This window comes from Magnolia sinica, chromosome 8, assembly GCF_029962835.1.
Source record: "Magnolia sinica isolate HGM2019 chromosome 8, MsV1, whole genome shotgun sequence".
Taxonomy (NCBI): domain Eukaryota; kingdom Viridiplantae; phylum Streptophyta; class Magnoliopsida; order Magnoliales; family Magnoliaceae; genus Magnolia; species Magnolia sinica.
The window spans coordinates 22124001-22146255 of record NC_080580.1 but is presented as its reverse complement, the minus strand read 5'-3'; the positions used below and the strand labels follow the sequence as shown (position 1 = coordinate 22146255).

Below are 22255 nucleotides of genomic sequence, written 5' to 3'. Positions count from 1 at the left end.
ATGGTCTGAAAGCTCGAATATACATCACAAGATCTAATGTTGACCGAAGTCACGGTCTTTAGCTTTGCATGTGGGATCACAAATACGTAGGGTGTCTTACCATGGAATTATATTTGCTCGGGAGCCGAAAGGTCGTCGCGACATTTTTCATCATTGAGCCTATTATCAGTTATAATACACTTCTTAGGAGAGTCTAGGTTCACTCAAATTGGTGTATGCCCTCATCCCTTCATCAGTTCGTGATTTTATGGAATGAGAACAAAGTCAAGATCATCTATGCAGATAATTGGTAGTTTCTACCTAAGTCTAGTGTAGCGAAGCCAATCTTTATATTAGGCAGATTAGAGCATTGCGATTCATTAGTCGAGAAAAATACAGTCAATTTACAGAGATCACTGTTGTGATTAACCTTGTGCTTGATCTTGACACACTTATTAGTAGAGTATATTCAACAAAATTAGATTCAAACTCATATGCCTTCATCAGTGGTATTACCACTTTGACACAGGACCCGCCACATGAGCTTGTTACCACTTTGGTAAAAGACCTACCAAGCAAGTTAGTCACTACTTTGATAGAAGAGCTATCAAGCAAGCTGAATGCAATCGTCTCATATCAGCTGCCTACTGAATATTTTGTTAAAAAAGTTTCCTAACAAATTATGGAACAAAGACAAATACAAAAGCAAAAATTATAACTACCCTTTATTATCTCGAGCACTATCTTAAAAGCATAAATGAGCATGGCAGATGCCACATCAATGTTGTTGAATGCTTGCTTGAGAAAGATGAAGTAATTGAAGGCGGCATATCATTCCATGAACTAGAGCCTACACTTGCAAAGATGAATGATGTGAAGGCTGATGTTCAGGATTCTCTCTTAGAAGTGAATCTTAACATAAAAGAGGAAACATGGTTTACTTATATTAGTGTGGTACTTGACCATCAAGCTTAGATGGAGATGATTTTTCTTGTCAAGGAGTTCTTTAACTGCTTTTCTTATGATTATTATGAGATGCTCAGCTTAGACAAAGATCTGGTTGATCATCATCTTCCAATCAAGGAGGGATTCAAATAGTTTAAGCAGCTAGTAAGTAGGATGTCTCCTAAAGTCAAACTAAAAGTTAAAAGAAGAAATTGAATAGTTGTTGAAGGTCAGATTTATTCAGCCAATCTGAGTATACAAGTTGGATCTCTAATATAGTTTTAATCATTAAGAAGAATGACAAGTTGAGAGTTTGTATAGACTTCAAGAATCACAATCTAGCAACCCTTAAGGACAAGTATCCAATACTGATTACAGATTGGCTTGTTAATAGGGTTGTTGAACACAAAATGATGTCATTTATGGATGACCATTTTGTATACAATTAGATCTATGTTGCTGATGAAGACGTTCATAAGATGGCCTTTAGATGTCCTAGGTAATTAGGGCCTATTACTAGGTCGTGATGCCTTTTAGTCTAGAGAACTTCGGAGTGGCATATCAAAGAGCTATGATTGTCATTTTCCATGACTTGATCGACAAATTTATAAAAATCTACATTGTTGATATAGTAATGAAATTGGTCGACCTGGATGATCATCTTATGTATCTAAGATAATCGTTCAAGCGTATGAGAAGGCATAAACTCAAGATGAACCCCCTTAAGTGTGCTTTAGGATTTTAATAGGATTTTTTATTTTATGATTCATTATCTATCGACGAGATATAAAGAATGATTTATAAAGATTTATTAGCTAAATTAATTTCTTGCATCGATTTATCTTTAATTCGGTAGGAAAAATTACCGATTTCTCTTTACTGTTCAGGCTAAAGGCAAGAGAGAAATTTATGTGGCAAGAAAAGCATCGAGCCACTTTCGATAAAATTAAAGAATATCTAATGAAGTCACTAGTGCTAATTTCTCATGGAAAGATTGGCCATTTCATTTTTACATTCCAGTGGTTGAAGATTCAATTGGAGCTTTAATAGTTTAAGAACACAATGACGGGAAAGAGTAGGCAATATAATATTTATTCTGGACAATGCATGAGGTAGAATCTTAGTATTTAACAATAAAAAATTTGTGCATATCACTATATTTTGCCACCACCAAGCTTTAACCTTACTTACTAACAAGAACGGTCCATATTATCGTAATAACAAATCTCATTAAATACATGTTTATAGTCAATTTCAAGGAAAGAATTGAAAGGTGGATTCTCGTCTTGTTAGAATTTAGTTTCAAGTATGTATCCAAAAAAAGCCGTTAAGGGTCAGGATTTGGCTAACCTGTTGTCTAACCATCTATAAATAGTGGAGGATTAGATGCCACAAGATATTCTAAGTATATATATTGTTTATCTCACCCCTTAAAGGTTATTTTCAATTTGTCAAGGATAGAACAGGCGTCGGGCACCAAAATCATTATTATTTCCCCAAATAATAAGATAGAAGATTATGCGTCCCATCTCAATTTTAAATGTACAAACAATTAAGTAAAATATGAAGCTCTAATCATTGGGTTGAAAATCTTGATGGAACTTAGAAGTATGAGAATAGAAGTCATTGAAGTTTCATAGCTAGTAAAGATGTGTTTGTAAGCCCTGGATTAGCGGTTTGTTCTTGGACTTGTCAATGGCGTGATCCTGGGATACTATGACAGTCTCTAAGTTCAATCACTCCCTCCTAAGTCGGAATTACATCACGATAGGCCTGCTACCCTAGGCCTAGTTTAATTCGAACCATGCTCTGATACCAAGTTGTAGCGCCCCGAATTTCAGGGGCCAAGTAGGAACTCGGCTCACGAACTTCCGAGTGTCACATGTGCCCTAATGGGCCTCAAATGTATATGAATATTAGGTATTAGTGGGCAATGGAGAATTAAACCAAGCATGCTTAACATTTAAACCAAATTAAAAGTTCAAGTGCTACTAATGAAATAAAATATCCAACATAAATCCAACATTCACAATATCTATCGGGAACCCAATCCCATCCTCACGTCACTCCCTCAAAAGATTTGGGCTCTGGCCTAATCCCACTATCATTCATCGAGCTAGTAGGATCCGCCAAAAGTCTAAAAGTATGCCTGCTTCTCGTCGTCGTCTGCACCAACATCTTCTAGCGCGTCCCACTCCAGTGTTCCTGTATCTATGCCAGATTCTAGTTTGTGTTTTAGAATACCGTCTCAGAGTGGGAGTGAGTAGCTAACTCAGTGGTACCATTAGCAATAAGCTATACAAATTATCATACATAGAGTGAACAACATATATCATAGAATCCTAAGTACTCTTGGTTAATGCAATTCATGATTTAATGATATGATGCATGCCCCTCACCACCAACACTCGCTTATGCGACAACATCTAACGATCATAATGACCAATACTCTCTCAGTGTGACCACGACTACTGAATCGCCATAATAGATAATACAATGTCATGTAATATGTTAGCCCAATTGATTAATTAGATTCATTCATCTAGCAGATTAGGAAAACTGGAATACCCTTATTAGAAACATTGCCCTAATCCGATCGCGTGGCACAATAGTCGTGGTCGCATGACTCTCGTGGTCCTTAGCCCTCTTGGGTTCGTCAATCCCATAGTTCTTAAGCTCAGACGAAAATAATTGGGACTTCAAAGTTCTACTCACGGTCACTATGGAGATGTCGTTACCCCAGCATAGGCCGACAGCGCGGGCATAATGTCCCATACCACCGTCCCCGGCTCACGAGTCGAGGTGCTTACTGGTCACTACGGGGAGGCTCGTCACTTAAGTGTAGGCGAACAGCATGGGCATAGTGTCTCATACCACCATCCTCGACTCATGAGTCTTGTGGGCCGTAAATCACAATTAACAATGGACGCAAGGGTCTCAGGGTACTTCGGGTTCATACAGGCATGTTCAACCATGGCTAACATAAAAGGATGACGGATTTGTGAGCTAATATACCCTCACAAGCTGAACCATAAACTGATCGGCCTAAGAACGATGTCTCTTGTAGTCTAACTAAGCCGACACTTTATGGTTTAACTAGTCGGGCTAGATTTACGAGTGGGCCGGTCCAACGGAAGGTCACTCGAGTGATTCCAGTTAACCAGCCAATTCATAAGGGGCATATGCACTACTAGATTTCATGTTTTATCAAATTCAGGGACAATTCACAAATAACAAGCAGAATTCAGCAATCTAAGTACATGGACATCAATGTACTAAGCTCTACCAAACCATTAAGGATCATGTTCAACATATTCCAATTATTTAACCAAATGGACAGCCATGTACCCATTCACAACAATTTAATTTCGTATATGCCGGTATGAATCATACAAATTAGCTATGTGGCAGGGATTAAATGCAATTAATTCAACAATTCAACAAATTGACAACATTTCACTACTTCAACACCTAACATATTTGTCATGCAATAGATTCAACAATAAATCAACAACATTTGAGGAAATCGAATGCTTACACCCTAATTAAACATGCAACCCAGCATTCCACACATTTGGGGGTGTTCGGGGCCTAAATCCCTCACCACATTTTTAGGAAATCCTAGATTTATGGTCCCAAACATGCAGTCCAAAAATCCAGCTACATGCAAGAGCAATACACCACACATATTCACTAAAATCTACACTAGGCACAATAATCGGCCACCTAAAGGTAATGGTCCGCACCTATTATTGACTGGAAGCAGTTGAAATCATCCTAACGTCACCGGGTCCATAAACTCGACATGTCAGGACCTTGCATTGCATAGAGTGGTGGTAAGATGCATGCATAGGGTTGTTCACGAGTCAAGCTAGCTCGAAAAACTCACTCGACTCGGCTCAAGTCAGCTCAAATTAACTCGGCTTGAATGGGCGATTCGGGCCGAGTCAAGCTAATTATTCGAAGCTCGAGTTGAGTTCAAGCCGAGTTTGACCAGGGGTATTTCAACTCGACTCGAGCTCGACTTGGCTCGATTAATAAATATATTAAAGTTGTGGGGAATGGGGAGCAAGTTGAAGTGGGATCTCTTTACTTTCACCCTAGCAGGGAAGAGTTTGATGTTGGTGTTGATGATCTCTCGAATCCAAAATGGTATATTGTATGGAGCACTCACATGAATAGACATATCCTTCCTGAATATGTTGTGAGCTACAAGTCCATAGAGCATCTGCAAGGTAACGGAAATTGCACTTTTATCTGAGCAAAAACAATATAGGTGGGTCCCACTTTTTGTGGTCCCATGTCTGTTCAAAATCCTATCCATTGGAAAGTATGACCTTGATGATGGGTAATTCAGAACATACAATTGAGGATGCTTGTGGCCCATAGTTCTTCTATCATAGGGCGCACACAGATGGATTTTCTGGACTGCTGAAAGATGGACTACACCCTGTTTCGGTTGCAGGGCCAAACCAAAAATGAATTTCGCTTGGTGGAGCGTCATGTAAAATGCCTCTTTAAAATTTTTTTATTTAGCTTATCTTCTAAATTAATGGAGGAGGATTAAGAACAGAATCCATTACTCTCTCACCCAACAAGCTAGAGCTCGACTCGAGGTAAACTCGACTTGACTTGAACCACTAGCTCGACTCAAACTCGACTTGACAGCTTTGACAAATAAGCCAAGCTTCAATGTTGAGCTCGAGGCCAAGCTCGAGCTCGAGCTTGAACTTGAGTATAGCATGGACAAGCCAAGCCGAGCTTGGCTCACCTCGACTCAACTCGGCTCGATGCCCAACCCTATGCATGCATGTTGTGAGAGACTAGAAAGGGATGGATTGGAGCCCAATTCTTACCTTGGATTGAACAGGGTTTGCTCCTACTTCGATCGGGTTGGAGTTCCCGACAAATGGAGGGCATAGGTGTGCGGAATTTTAATCTCCAAGCACCACCAACACTACCCCACTCCTCTCTCTCTCTCTCTCTCTCTCTCTCTCTCTCTCTCTCTCTCTCTCTCTCAACTGTTGGATTTTGTGGGAGTAAGGGAGGTTGAATATTAAATACCCTGAAATTTACACCATTCGGCCTTGTGCTTCATTAAATGCCTCCAACGGCCTTGTGGGGTCCATTTCAGCCGTTGGGGCTGCCCTGATGGCTCCTTAGCCCATCTGATTCGTGGAACAAGTGCCCCATGGTCTGATGAAGGGTTGAGTAAAGTTTGACCGCAAACGGATGTGGGATTTGGTCCCAATAACTCGATTTGCGATCAACAGTCACTGATCCTCAATCAAGGGTCAGATTTTGTGGGACAGTGAAGGAAAATATTTCTAGCATTCGGTGTAAATTTAGAAGAGATCCGACGGCTGAAATACCCGTATTTACGGACTCAAGTAACGGGGCTAATTGATTCAAAATTTCAGCCATTTAGTTTTGAGTGGGGTGATTCGCGGTTCACAAGTGCCGACTGGACGGCATGATTTGTCCATTTCTGGCCATCATCTGAGCCTGACGTCCACGATGGACCACAAGCCCAGTGAGGCCCCTGACCTCCCCAAGTTTAGGAATTTTGTCCTACCTCGAGCGGTGCACGGCTCGTACAGGCAGCCACCAAGTACTATTGGACCGACTGGCCGTACGGCCCATGCTCGGCCCGAATGTAGTTGGATTACATCACATTAGTGGCTTAATCTGGATTTATTTATCGGTAATTTATCCGCACGTGTAATCAATTCATGCGGTCTTGTGCCAATTCGCACATGGGCGCCTCGGGATACTGCTCCGATTTAGGCCATGTGTTACAGGACATATGCTGATCGATACATCCTTAGGGTGGAGAGTCGTCTCCAGCCGCAACAGACATCGCCCAACCACCCTGCCGCTGGAGAGAATAGTGCCGCTGATTGGTCCTAGACTGATTTCCAGACCCATTTATGGCTCTAAAGAGCTGTACCAGGGTTACAAAAAAAGGGAATTTTTTGTAATTTTTCTTTCTTTCTTGATTTGGTTGTATCGGTGCAAGCATTGAGTTCTCTACAACAACGGTTTGAAAAGCTACAGGAATGGAGGGGGGACCCTCGTCTTCCAGACACATTCAATTGGGAGTGGGTAGCTTGCAGCTCTAATCCAGTACCCAGAATTACAGCACTGTAAATTCTTCCGCTTTAAGCGTCCACGTGGCAGGTTGAACTTTGGATCTGAACCGTACAACTAGGCGACCCTACAAAGGATGGCCCATGGTTTTTTTTAAAAAAAGGAGGAGGAGAAAACTGTTTCTCCTAATATTGGATTGGTAGTCTTAAAAAAGGACAGTAGGATACTAAAAGAGTTGGTTCGTTGCAAGTCAATAGGAGAAGGTGAGAGAAAAGGGATGGTGAGGATTCTCTCATTGGTGTGGATTTTGAACCATGGGCCATCTACGGCGGAAGTCATTAGGCAGACGGGTCTGATTCACCATCCAAATTTTCTTTATTTCGAGCCGTTTATCTATTGGGAAAGGATCATGCATAACAACCATCTAATTTTTCATGATTTCAGGTACCTGAATGGGCTTCAGCTTGATGGACCCTTTCCAGATATTAGAGCCCTGGATGCCCTTCAGACCATGTGAGTAAAAATTGTTGCACAGCTTGTGATTTTGTTGTTTTGATCTCTTGGGCTGTCCATAGTTTGGTTTGGGCTGGCTCAAGCCCAGTTTGATCCTTACCCAATTACTAACTGGTCCTAAAAATCTGACATGGACCTGGGCCGTTGTTAACTGGGCCTTTTAATTCAAACCCAAGTCCCCATTCAAATCACAGCTGGGTGCGATTGGCTTTAGTATAATCTTTTTAAAAACATAGGCCTTGGTGCGGCCTGTTTATTAGTCTGCCTTTAAAACCGAAACCAAGGCTCATGCCTGACTCATATCAGGCAACAGCCCAAAAACCCTGATAGATCTCTCTAATCGTATTTTCTTTTCTGATGGTTGGCAGAGACATGCACAACAACAGCATTAACGGAGAAATACCCTATTTTCTTGGAACACTTCTCAACCTAAAACAGCTGTGAGTTGCTTGATAAACGACAATCCCTCCCTACTTGAGAAGAATTGATCTCTACACCCATTAAATTGACATAAATAGACTCGTTTCCCATTTTTGGGAATTTAAAAAAGAAAAGGAAAAACAAGAAAAAAATAAATAAATTTGGGTGTTTGCAAAAATGAAAAGGGTGTTGGGTCACTTTTTACAGGCTTTCCCTGAAATATCCCCTAAATTCATGATTTTTAGTCATTCGAGAAATAAGGCCCTCTTCGGTAGACTCCTAAAAAAGAGTTGATCTCATTTTCAGAGATCACATAATGAGTTCATTTTAACAATAAATACATATTTGGGATCAAGATCTCTAATACTGAACTATTATTAACTAAAATGAGATGAACTCATTTTAGGAATCTACCAAACAGGGCCTAAGACTCTACATCATTCTAGGTTTATTTATTTATTTATTCTTGGAGAGGAAAGATACTTGGAATGTCTACTGGAAAATTTCCTTCTTAAATACTAAATTTACAGAAGAACTCCCTATGAATTAAAATACCCGAGTAGAACCTTTTGAGGAGTAAAGTTACCAAAGTATCCTAATATATTATTTTCTTTAAAATGAATGAAGTTAGAAAATTTTGGAGCCCCATGATACGGGTATAACATCTAATTTATCAAACATATGTACCCAACCATGGTAATCAGATGTATCACCGAGTGGGTTGCACTTGCATTTTGTTGTTCTTTGAGTAGTGTATATTATTTTTTATGGTGTGACTCACCTTATGATTTAGTCAACCAAATTTCTAAATCTTTTTAATATCATAGAAAATTAAGCTTATTGGAAGGTTGGATGTCTTACAAATATCATATGAACCATACAATCCACTTAAAAAAAAAAGAGTATATAGTAAGAATTATGATAATTTCATAGTTCAAAAGGCACTTATTGAGCATTTCGGTTAGTAGAGGTATTATTTGGCCTCATTTCTAAGGCACTTTGTAGTAAAATTTCCAAAATACTTTTGGTGATTAAATAAATAAGATGCACTTGTGTAAATATATTTCTAAAAATAATGGTTCAAAAGAGCATTTTGGGGTTCAAATGGTGTGTTTATAATATCCAACCTTTCCAAAAAATGCATCTCAACATGACAACCATATGAAGTAATAATCAGACTGAGCTAACCATCCGGAAGGTCACACATGAAGTTGAGGGGTTTTCAAGTGTGGCCCATGTTGTGTTTTTTAGAATAAAAAATAAATTTCAAAAATAAAAGTTATTTTTAAAAAGTAAATAAATATATTAATTATTTAAACTTTCCATAAAAAGTGTGGATAGTCAGTCAGTAAGAAAAAGGGTTTTTGCTTATGCAACCAGGGTTCAAATCTTCGCACTGTCCGCGCACGCGTGCGTGGCGTGGGCTGCTTGGAAGAGTTTTAGTCTTTTTGGCACACAGTTCACACTTTTTGGGCCATGGTACAACTGGAATTGAAATAGGATATCTACCCTGATGTTTTATTACCTTTTTTGTTGATTGAGAGTAATTGTGACATGATTGTATATGTGACACTTACGTCATGTGTCACTTATGTGGATATAGTTTTTCCTGTTGGATAACTGCTCCTATCTGAATGGGTATAGAAATAACTACCATAGGACAAAGAGTCATGTCCTTTCATAAAAAGGCAATTATTTGCTGTGAATGGGTATAGATTTCTTGAAGAGGCACTTTAGCACCTCTTCAGGAAGAAATCCATAACCTTTCAATTAATATAAATTCTGAATACTATAATCCAGAAGAACACACTCTTAATCCTTGAGATTATATCATCTTCTGTGCAATTACTCTCGATCTAATCTTTAGCCGAGTTTTTTTCTGAACGTCTTAAGGCATATCGGTGTCAAAACTGGAGATTTGTTCAACACTTAAATGTGCAAATTTTCGTGTTGAAAATCGGATTGAGAGTTCATTGTATTCTGAAGACAATTTGTAGATTTCTTTCGTTTACACTAGCTGAAATTTTCAGAAAAATGAGAGCAAATCTGTCTTGAGAAATTAACTATTCAAGTCGAGCCTTAAACCTGATAGATCTGATTGTTTCGTTATCGTTTTCTTCTAGCCTCCGTTGTGTACAAGAAACTCTTACATTTCTAACAACCCAACCAATAGTTGAATCAGCCTAATTTATTTATTTTTTATTCTCATGATCAGTATTGTGGGATGGACCTGATAAAGGGGCTGGAAGAAACACCCTGTGGGCCCCACAATACCTAAAGTCTCACAACTTTTTTTTTAGAGAAAAATAATGAAGGTCACTACATTAGAAGGGTCAAGGCATTGTTAGCAAAATCTTAATTCTTGATGAATTCTACATGAAAATCCTTTGAAAATTTCCCCAATTAGGAGTATAGAAATTACACATTTGCCAATCCACTTTTTAAAAAAAAAAAATTTATTATTATTATTTTCAATTGGATAAACAAGTCTTTACATGGACAGAGTCCTCCACAACGCTTGTTAGATGCAGCAAGTAAAACATCTTGATTTGTCGGCTTGCCATGTTGCAAACGTAAAATTCACTCAGCTCGTTGGGTTCTATCCTCCATTCTAGGCCCTAGCGCCAAAAAAAAAAAAAAAAGTCAAAATGATCCACAACTTAGTGGGCCACAATGCAGGGAATAATGGCAAAGGGATGTCAACCATAGGTTCATGTATGGGGCCTGTTACAAAAATAAATTTCGAAAATAAAAAGTATTTTTAAAAAGTAAATATATTTAAGATATATGAAAACCTTTTTAAAAATATTAATTGGATGAGTGGTAAGAGGAGGGTTTTCTCCACTGGAACTAAGGTTCAAATCTCCATAAAGACTATGCTAAGCAATGTCCGCATTTGCACTCGTGGGGCGTGCTTTATTAGGCACACTTTACATGCAAGGAGTCTGATGAGTCTAATTTTTTGGCACTTGGTCCAGACCCATTTGACCCAATCACGATGTAATTAAGAGTAAATCAAGGTCGAGGCAGAGATCTCACCCACTAACGCCTAAGGCATTGTGTTACGTGTCATACATGTGGCGGTAGTTGTGTTGACTTAGATTTAGGTCACATGTGGCAACATTTTTATATTGTTAAGTAACTACATTTCTCTAAAAGAGACAAAAGAATCTGCCATAAGGAAAATGCCATGTCCTTTTATGGTAGAATGTATGTTTCTGTGAATGGGTGTACTGGTGTCTTGAAGAGGCAAACAATCATTCATTACTAGAAAAATACCATGTCCTTAAATCTTATATAAATCGTGGACATTATAGTCTAGAAGGAATAGATATGCATTCCCAAATTAAGCCACGATTGTCTGATTCTCTCTTTTCTATCATCTCATTCTTATTCTCTTGAGATTATTCTTTTGTAGTATATTAATATGCAATTTAGGAGATCCGTTCAACACTTAGAAGTGTAAATCTTCGTGTTGATTTTTTGGATGCATGAGTTGATTATATCTTGAAGATAATTTGTCATTTTCCTTCCATTGCACTTGCTAGAATAATCAGAAAAAGTGTAGCAAATTTGTCTTTAGGTATTGATTATTATAGTCAAGCCTTGAACTTGCAAATTTGATTGTATTACTATAATTATTATATTCTTCCATTGCGTACTTTACTTCTTTTCTATTTAGGTCCTTCATACCCTTTCCATATGGCCGGGTGTTTGATTTGTAAATATACTTTTGATAAAAATTCTTAGATAATTTTATGGATATTTTTATCCCTCACCTTTCTAGGAACTTGGCATATAATACTTTTAGTGGATCCATACCATCATCAACAACCAGATAAAACCAAAGTAAGTGAATTAATCCCTCGCTTCATTACAGGCATAAATTTTAAAAATGTTATGACCTACAGGTCACCCGATACTGCAAGTACTTACAAGTCATCTAGGGAGTGCTCTCAGGTGTTCAGCGCAGTTATGCGATGCATGATATGTATGTATGAAAATGATTTATGCATCATGTTAGCAATTGCCACATATATAGCAGTATATGTAATCTTAATTTTAAGTAAATAAAGTATTCAACACAAGAAATTACAATAAATGAAAACAATCAAATGATTAATTTAATCACAATGGAGATGAAACATGTTGGGATCACTCACCTGAAATTTGGTGATGTGGATTCCGATATGTTACCTCGAGATCAATCGGTTAGCAATTACCTAATTACATATCTCAATTAGTTCCCTATTCGTATCTTTCTAACCTTTTGATCAATTCACCTTTGGTTAATAAATTCTTAATTCGAACAGCCCACACAGAGAATTCAACCATTAGATTCTGAATTCTCTTAGATTATATGCTTATAGTTAGTTATCTTATCATGTGGGATCCGCTTGATCAACCAAGCGCTCTAATCGTCCTGTTATTTTTAAATGATCAAGAATTATCACTAATTTAACTTACAAAATTTAAAATATTAAAGTTTAGAAAAACTAAAAATTTTATCTTTTTAAGTTTCCTTATTTTTCTTATTTTAAATGATCCAATGATCATATAAGGGCAGATCTGAGTCATCCATTGATATTAAAAAAAAAAAAAAAAATCTCATATTAAGAATAGGTAAATAGATCGCTTAATTTTAGACCATTTATGTTAAAAGAAACTTATTTAAAATATAATATGTATGATCCTGACCTTTCATCTTTATGGCCCATCAAACGGTCAGATCCACCCATACTCTCTGGATAATAATTTAGATCTATTCCAAAATAAGCATATGTAGTAGGGATCTGATCTGATCTGTCCCACACCATCCACTGCATAGATCGGAAAGATGAAAGCTATTGACAAAAAGTTACTATTATTACTTCAGGAATCGATACCCCAACATCACCCACAATCAAGAATCACAGTGTCAATAATTGATCCCTCGACCTCTCTCTCAACCAAGAGTGTTTTTACCTACTCAACTATTGACTTGGTTTCTATTCTTAATTAAAAATAAAAAATTTAACTATTTATTTTAGTTTCAAGTGCACTAAAATTTAGGGTCATTACACACACTCTCTCTCACTCTCTCTCTCTCTCTCTCTCTAAATTTTATAATAAATGAGTTGACTGCTTAATTGTGGCTTCTTCCATGTAAAATGGCTTCTTCCATGCATAGGTGCTCATTTGGGCTGATCAGTCTTTGGCCTCCCATTAAGCCCAAAATGATCGTTGTACCGTGTTTACATTCTCCCAAGCTAAAGTAAAGAGATGCAAAACTAAGGATGCAACCCAAGCTTGGGTTAGACCGTCAACGTCCTTTGATTGGGTTTGGGCTGAGCAAATTTGGTCAGGCTAGGATTGGTTCATGATGTAGAGTGGATTGCGGACACTTTCATGGAAAAGATGGACAAGAGAAGGCCTGATTAGAGGGGGAAATGATCATGACCGTCAAAACCTTAAAACGGTCGTATCTTGCAAACCAAGATGAGTTTTTCGACATATTGTATATGATTTTGGGGTAGGAGAACCTACTTAAGCCAACTAACTTGGAAAAGGCCTGATCAAATGGGGAAATGATCATGACTGTCAAAACCTTAAAATGGTCATATCTTGCAAACCAAGATGAGTTTTTCGACATATTATATATGATTTTGGGGTAGGAGAACCTACTTAAGCCAACCAACTTGGCTATGTTGGGTTACCATGCCTAATTTGTAAGATTCCATAAATTGATGATTAAAAGTCCCATATATTTTTGTTTTTATTATAAATAATAAGTTCTAATTCGAGTATAACTTTTGATCTTTTGAGTTGTAGAAGTCGTGCCCAACATGAAAAGGGCTTAGAAAAGTTAGGAGAATAATGTGATTCTACCAAATTAGACGCTTACTATTTTTAGCCAAAAACCATGAAGTCTAATAGGAATATAGGTCATCTATAAATAGTAAGTTAGTAAGTCACGTTTTAGGTGTTTGAGTTTGAGTCTAAGTCTAAAAATCCATCCTAGGTTTGAGTTCCTTATTTAAAGAGTTGTCATTTCATTTTTTTTATATCATCAATCAAGTTATTTTGAATTTATTAGAAATTATTTCTACTTTTATCCCTCGTGGATTTAGGGAAGCTATGTGAGGAGTCCAGAGAGCTTCGTGGATTTGAAGTGAATATTCCTTGAGGATGATGATGATTGACCTCATCACGTCCCTCCCTACGTTAGTTCGGAACACTCATGTATTATGATCAGGTAGTTTGGTTGTGTTGATATTAACCCGGCTGTATATCACACCACAATGATGTAAACCCGAATCACAACAAACCTGGATTAAAGCTTAGGTATTAGAAATTCGGGTCTAACACCAACATCAATCCATGCACTTTGTAGAAGCACAATAAAAGAAGATGGAACAATATAATAATGCAAAATAACTAAATCAAAAGTAAATAACTACAAACACATGGTATTTAATGTCAAAAACCCTTATAGGAAAAAAATCACAGCACAAAGCAATAGAGATCTCAAATATAATTAAAACCTTAGCGTACACCACTCACCTTCTTTGATCACAAGAATCCCCGATCTCCCCTTGCAATGTGCAACCTTAGGAAACCCCAGATCCATGGAGAAAATCCCTACCCAAGCTCTTACAAGTGTATGAACACTCTCCCTTAGCAAAACCCTTGCCCCTATAGAGAAAACATGCATCCGTATTAAACTCTAATTCAAAATTAGGCTTAAATACTCCTTACTTAGAAAAAAATGATGTAAATCATAGGTTGCACCGACCAAGCTTTCAACAGAGACTCATCGGTCGACCAGAAACATCGTAGCGAGGTTCGGTCAACCCAAAGATTCTCCGATTAACCAAACTGCCCCTGCAACCAAAAGGCAGAATGCAAGGCATCTTACACAACAGGTTGTGTCAGGTATAAAGGACTTGGGTTCAGGTTGGAATTTAGGTCGGGTTAAGTTGATGGTTAGGATGGGGTAGGGTGCAAGTTAACCATCAACTAGACCCAACACACCTGATAGCACCCCTACACAAACATATGTTAACTCTGCCTTAGTACTCATGAGTCAGGATGGCCACCATGTGGCGTTGAACTAGGGTTCACATGCTGAGATCTTATGATGGTTGGAACTATTGTAGATATTATGCATACAAAGGCACAGAAACAAATGTTGATATGTTTTGATGAATATAAAAACATTCAAATGTGAAGATTATCAATGGCTCACATTTAATTAAAAAAATTATAGGTGAGGATCATTGTTGAAGCATAATTATTGGACTATAGATTCTTTATGGCTGTGAGAATATGATTGACGGTTCAAATTACTAGAGCATCTCAGCATGTCAGCATCAATTGGCACCACACCAACTGTCCTTAGCCATAACTGTCATGCCCCGTAAATTGCCACTTGAGTACAGAGACTCCAATCTTGAGTTTTCAAGTGTGAACCTAGCAAAAATGCATGAGGGTGAGTTCTCATGTGCTCACCCAGTACGGTTAACGTTCACCAATCAAAGTAATTTTAAATCAACATTATCAAAAGTTAAGAAGAGATAATTAAGCCTAGAAATAGATGGCTAATATTCAAAATGTACAATTTCAAGAGTAATGTTTACCCAAGTGAGGATTATATAACCCATAATATACATACCCAAAATGATTAAAGTGTAAAGTTTTCAGTTTTATCCCAATCCTCTAAAACATAATGGCGGCAGTACAAGCCAATTTAAGCCTACTCGTCCAAGATCTCGATAGTACTTGCATCAATTGTATTTAGGGCTGTACACGAGCAGAGTTAGCGTGGTAACTCGCTCAACTCGACTTAAAAAAGCTCGATTCGACTCAGTTCAAAACTGAGTTTGAGCCGAGTCGAGCTTATTTTTTTACCTCGAAAAATTTTTGAACCGAGTTCGAGCTTGCCCGAGCTCGACTTGACTTGGATCAAACCCAACTCGAATCGAACTTGGATCGATTCAGTTCAGTGACTCAGTTACTTTGATATTGTTGTTGCTCACCAAGTGTTTGATGAAATGACTTAATGAAGTGTGATTGGTGGTAAGGAAGGTACGTATATGAAACAAATACCATTTTTTCCTTGATTTTTATGTTGCTTACAAGGTGTTTGATAAAATACCTGTAAAACCATTGTTGCTGTTTTATACATAGTGAGATTTTGAAGGCGCAGACCATATGTTTGTGAAAATGCTGTACATGTGAACTCGGTTAGATCTTGGCTCGAACTTGGCTTGAATTGGCCCGAGCTGCTAATCGAACCGAGCTGAGTAGGCTAGTCAGGCTCAAGGACTGAGCCGAGCCGAGTTCGAGCTGGGGTCAGCAAGTGGCCGAGCCGAATCGAGTTGTGCCAAGCTCGACTCAGTTCAACTCGTGTACACTTCTAATTATATTACTTGGTTAGTGTTTTAAAATACCATCCCAGGTGGGAGTGAGTAGCTAACTTAGTAATTTCATTAGTTCTAAGTTACATATGTTATTGACTCAATTGGTGTAGGTAATGATAACATACAAAATAAAGAATTCTTAAGTTAGTTGTTTAATGTATGATGTGATGTTAGGTGCAATGGTTGTCCCTCAGCATAACCCAACAATAATTTTCATGATAATATGTGTAATAGTTGGCCCATAGCACAATCCAACAATATTGTCATGATTTTATTTATAATTAGTCAAGTTATTACTATTTCCAGTTAAAACAGCAAGCTGGCGAAGCTAGAATACCAACGTTATATCATGAGTCCTTATCTGGATCACATGGCTCATTGCTACATGTAGCGGCTCTTCACTAGTGTCCATCAATCCAAATTTAGGTATCACCTGTTATATCTCATAAATCAACAATTCCAAAGGTACGACATGATACCTAAAGGTATGAGTATCAACTCGAGATGGATCATCACCTAAACATCGATTATGATCACTTAGTTCAGAGGTGCAGACTTATCACATAAAAACTGAATCCAAATAAAGGAAATGGCTCGTCACCCAATTCTATTCATGCAATGGTCGTTTGAATGGTACTCTAGTACGGAACCATCGGTCGGATATTTGATGGGGGTCATTCGAACAACAATCTATCACCTCCACCAGTGTTCACTGGTTACTACGGAGATACTCATCACCCCATTATAGGACAATAGGTCAGACACAGTGTCCCATACCACCATGTCCTTCTCATAAGTCTTAGTGGGATCGTAACGCATTAATGGTTATGAATAGTCTTGTCCATGGGAACATGGAATCCTAAATGTAATTTGGTTGTCATACATGGTAAACATATATGATCAATCGGCCGCTAGACTAATTTAATTGACCTAATAGAACATCAGTGCAACCGGCATTAGGTGCAAGCATCCCGTGTACTTCAGTTACTGTTGTTCATCCGTATTCAACCTGGTTCGATCGAACAAGCCTAGGGTAGCTGACGTAACTTAGGATACCCTTTGGTTCGAGCTATTTACCGACTGACACAACATCGTAAACAATTCTAAACATCACTAAGGGCTAACAATTCATTAGAAAATCATAAAGAAATTTTATGTGAAGCCTAAATTTAACAACATAATCACTTAAGCATTTTATCAAACGCGTGAAATCCAGATGATGACTTTTGACATTCACTGCATTTCCCTGAGCAAGTAATAAATGCTCAGGGAAAATGCATTTACCAACTCTTTGAAAAAACAAACACGCCCTTAAGGGTTGATAAATGACAACTTAGAAATAATGGTTCACACCTTAAGAAATTATTTTATTTTATTTTTGAGCTCATAGGGTTAGGGTTTTGGAAAAAAAAATACGAGTCCTACATCAAATTTAAAAGAATTAGGTCAGATTCATGCAATTCATCTTAGAAAAACTTAAGTTGATTCACTTCTTACCTCCCAATCACAAGTGAGATGGATTCAGAGGAGGAGAGCAGTTGAGATTAGGGCTTTAATCGAAGGATTTTATGATGTCTTGTAATATTTACATGGTGTTTTGATTGAATTGCTCTTGACAATTTATGAACTTTTGAATTGGATCCTCTTGGGTCTTCTTTGGCGTTAAAAACAGAATACGAATTGAAAGAAGAGACCCTTTAGGATTCTTGTCAGTATTAGCCATTGGTCCATTCCTCCAATTGAGATTTGCGAGGTTCCACCAACTAGAATTATATGTGTTTGAAATTGAAGCACTGAAAGGTTGTTGATAACTATTCATGACATTAGATTGCCAATGTAACAGCTCTTGGAACATATGAATTATGGGATAATCCAGCATCAAATGTACGTTGCGCAAATATCACAAACTATTTCAATGATATCATTGAGTTCGACCATTTCTACTTTCTTCAACTCTATTGCCTTGACTTTTCTTGTGTGGCGGCTACCCTAGCATTAACACCATCTTCTTCCCTTAAGATGGATCCAAATATCAAATGGACCACATTGCAAAAAGTATTGGGAGATTGAACCTATACCATTAAAACATTATTTGGGGTCTCATAAGTTTTGGATCAATTTGATATTTGTTTTTTCTTTTTATCTGTGTTTGTGTGACCTTATGAATAGATTGGATAGAGAAAAAATATTAGGATGGGATCTATGAATGCTTTAAGGGTGGAAATTATTGTCTCCACGGATATTTGTGACGTAGTCTACTTGAGGGTTGGATATGACTCATTATGTAGTCTGCTTGAGGTTTGGATATAACTCATTTTTTAGCACATGGCTGAAATGGTTAGACAGTGTGGATGTAATAAATACGTCATGATGGGCCTATAAAACTTCCATACTCTTTTCATCAATCGTACCGTTCTGGATCTCGAGGACTGCCAGGCTCAACGGGGCTCTTCTGCATGTGCCACGTACCTACACCCGTATACTAGTGTAGAAAGTCGGTATCCGTCATAAACGCTATTCATTATCATGGCAAGTGGTCGTGATGAGAGGCCCACAACAAAATTAGGTATGAACAGGAATTCCGTACCGACGCTGATGGCTTACCTACGGACGCGGTTTGGCTAGAAATTGCTGTCAATCCATTTTGCCTCTCATACTATGAGACGAGGTAAGGAAATAAGGCAAATTCAAATCTAAGGAGAACCACACTGCAGGCAAATGGTTGATTGAATATTTATTATTAAGAATTATAATGCTTCTTTGCCATCCAATCTGCCCATAAGATCACACAGACCAGAATAAATATAAAACAAAAAATATCAGCTTGATCCAAAACTTCCTTAGCCTCCAAAACGTCTTCAGTGATACAAGTTCAATTTCCACTGTTTCTTATGGTGTGGTCCATCTGAGATTTGGATCTACCTTGTTTTTAACCTTACGCCTTAAAATGAGCTTTAAAAAAAAAATTAAAAAAAAAAATAAAACAATGAAGAAGAAGAAGGTGGTATGAATAAAACAAATACATCATGGCAGGGCCACAGAGCCTTGACACCAGCCAGCTAGCTGGTGTTGGGTCACAAGCCATACCTCATCTTGCTAATGGACGGTGCTCTGTGCTTTCCACCATGATGTATATGTTTTATCTGTCCATGCATCTTGTATCATTATTTTAGGACATGATTAAAAAAAAAAAAAAAACTAATAAATAAACACATTCAAATCTTATGCGGATGACACCACAGGAAAACAGTGGTGATTGAACACCAACTACTAAAAACTTCCTACCTAGGGTCCATTATAATATTTATTTGCATCCAAGGTCACAAAGATATGGATGAAGAGAAAACACAAATATTATATTAATCCATCTTGGCCATGAAACTGTCCGCGACCCGCTCTACATCAACCTGTCATTTGGATCGGCCACATTTTTGGGCTTATGCTCATCATAATGGGGTCCACATATTGTACCGTCCAGCAGCAAGTCATTGCTCGCTACATCAGTAAGCAATCCGCGTCCCTTGTTTGTGCCAGTTGACGGAAAAGTCATTTACGTGTTCTGTTCCACGCGGTTGGTGACCAGAGCGACCCGAAGGACCACCAAAGTTTATGGGGGTGTTTCTTATCTACTCAACGATCTCTCCATCTATTCCTTTATCGCATCCCTTCAGATTAAGTCCTACCTATTGAATGATCCACATTCCAAAAATGAAACCAATATAATTATCCTAGTTATAAAGAAAGCTCCTCAGAAATAAATGACAACAACAAAATGAACGCAATTGATCAAGTGGTCAGGATCATCTTTGTGCTTTAGCAATTTGATGTATGGCCAATGGTCTGGATCATCTTTGTGCTTTAGCAATTTGATGTATTGGTGTACTCAACTTGAAACTAGGTCAAGTCAACTGGACTCAGCTTGGTTTTGGGCCCAGCTCTTCTATAGGCCATAGAGACTTGAAATTAGTCCCACTCAATGTGTAACAGGGTTGAATTGACCCGAAGACTTTTAGGAAAAGAATTTATTTGGATTTTAATAAATGGTAATTTTCACACACCACTAATTGCATATTCAATTGATTGGGATGTAAGGCAGACGCAGATTAGCTACTGACAGGTGGAGTAGGGAGACTCGCTGCTGAAGTGACGTCACCAAGTTTTGTGGGCCCCTCCATGGTGTATGTGTTGTATCCATACCATCCATCCATTTGGAGAGATCATTTTAGAGCATGATCCAAAGGATGAGGCAGATCTAAACCTGGAGTGGACCCCACTACCAAAAACAGTCCACTGTTGAAACCTTCCTAAGGTCCACCGTAACGTGTATTTGAGATCCGACCTATTCACGTGTTAATGCAGACATGAAAGAAGGGAAAATACAAATATCAGCTTGATCTAAAACTTTTGTGGCACTTATAAGTTTTTAATGGTGGGCGTCACTCTCCCCACTGTTTTCTGTGGTGGGGTGCACTCAGAGCTTTGGATCTGATTCATTCTTTGATTCATGTCCTAATATGATCTCTTCCAATGGATGGACGGTGTGGATACAAAACACACTTTATGGTGGAGCCCACATAACTTGGTGACGTCACATCAGTAGGGAATCTAGCTACTCAACGTGTCAGTAGCTAATCCCTGTCCATGTAGGCCCTCCATCACCCGTCAAGCAAGGTATTCCTACGTGAAAATGAAACACCCAAAAGTCAGGTACAAAATTAATAGGTGGGGCACGCTATAAAAAATAATAAATAACCATCTAAAAAAATGTCTACATTAGATTAATCTGATTTTTAGGGCATCATATTTCCATGGTGGGAAAACCTTGCTGGATGGGTGAGATGTCTACCAATTCCATTGTCTACGTTCCAAAAAAGAAACCAGCATGATTATCCTAGTTATAAATAAAGCTCTTGAGAACTACTTAATAACAACAAAAATGTACGTGCGTGATTGATCAAATGGTCCCGACCATCTTTGTAATTTAGCTAATTAATGTATGGCCTTCTATGCCTTATTAATGTTTAACGTATCCATCCATAGTGCAAGTTTTGGTACTGACACTCAGTGACTCAACTTGTAACTAGGTCAAGTCAACTGGATTGGGTTGTTAGGCCGAGTTGGTCTCTAAACCAAAGTCAAAAAACTTGAATATATGCTCATCGAATGTTTAGCTAAGTTGAGTTGTCGTGAAGACTTGAATAAGAAATTATTTAATATTTTAATAATTAGAATTTTTCACATAACTAAATGAACATCTATTATTTTTTATTGTGAAATTGACGGATGGTATATGCATCAATAATGAATATTCAAAATTATAATTTTAAAGGTGTACCTGATTAGGAAGACATTTCGAATGCGGCGTCGTAGCTAAGGGATGCTAGGTCTTCTGTACCTTGGGATGCTTGGTCTTCTGCACCTTATACCCTTAGTAGAAGCTCTCCATGTGACTAGGGTTTTCTCTTATGTGTTAATGAGAGAATCAAGACATGTATTTATAGGAAAGAGTATCAGGTAAGCTAACTCATTACACTTCTCTCTTCTAGAGTCTCCACACCATATATTTTCATATTTGGCTTAATAACTGTATATAGGATCATGGTTCAAGCATCCCGCCCCAAACATATTTATAATAATCATAATTATAGTGGAGCAACTGAATTGTCCAATCTAAATAATCCAACTATCATATCTAAACCAATGGTCGTGTGTGGCCCACCTGATAAGAGTCTTACATATCTAACTAATTAGCATGTAGGGCCCATCATCACCTGTCAAGCAAGGTTATCCCATCATGAAAACGGAACACCCTAGAAGTCAGGTACCCAACTACTAAGCAAAGAACATTATAGAAAATAATAAACGACCATCTAAAATTTTTTTCACATTGGAATCCCATTTTCATG

General features: G+C 37.9%; 1 long non-coding RNA gene across 1 annotated transcript; it reads left to right on the top strand.

Moving 5' to 3' along the window:
- Positions 1-7000: 7000 nt before the first annotated feature.
- On the top strand, positions 7001-7951 carry LOC131253074 (uncharacterized). Its single transcript, XR_009174828.1, has 3 exons — positions 7001-7070; positions 7459-7527; positions 7896-7951. It is a non-coding gene; the product is annotated as an uncharacterized LOC131253074 (long non-coding RNA).
- The last annotated feature ends 14304 nt before the right edge of the window (positions 7952-22255 follow it).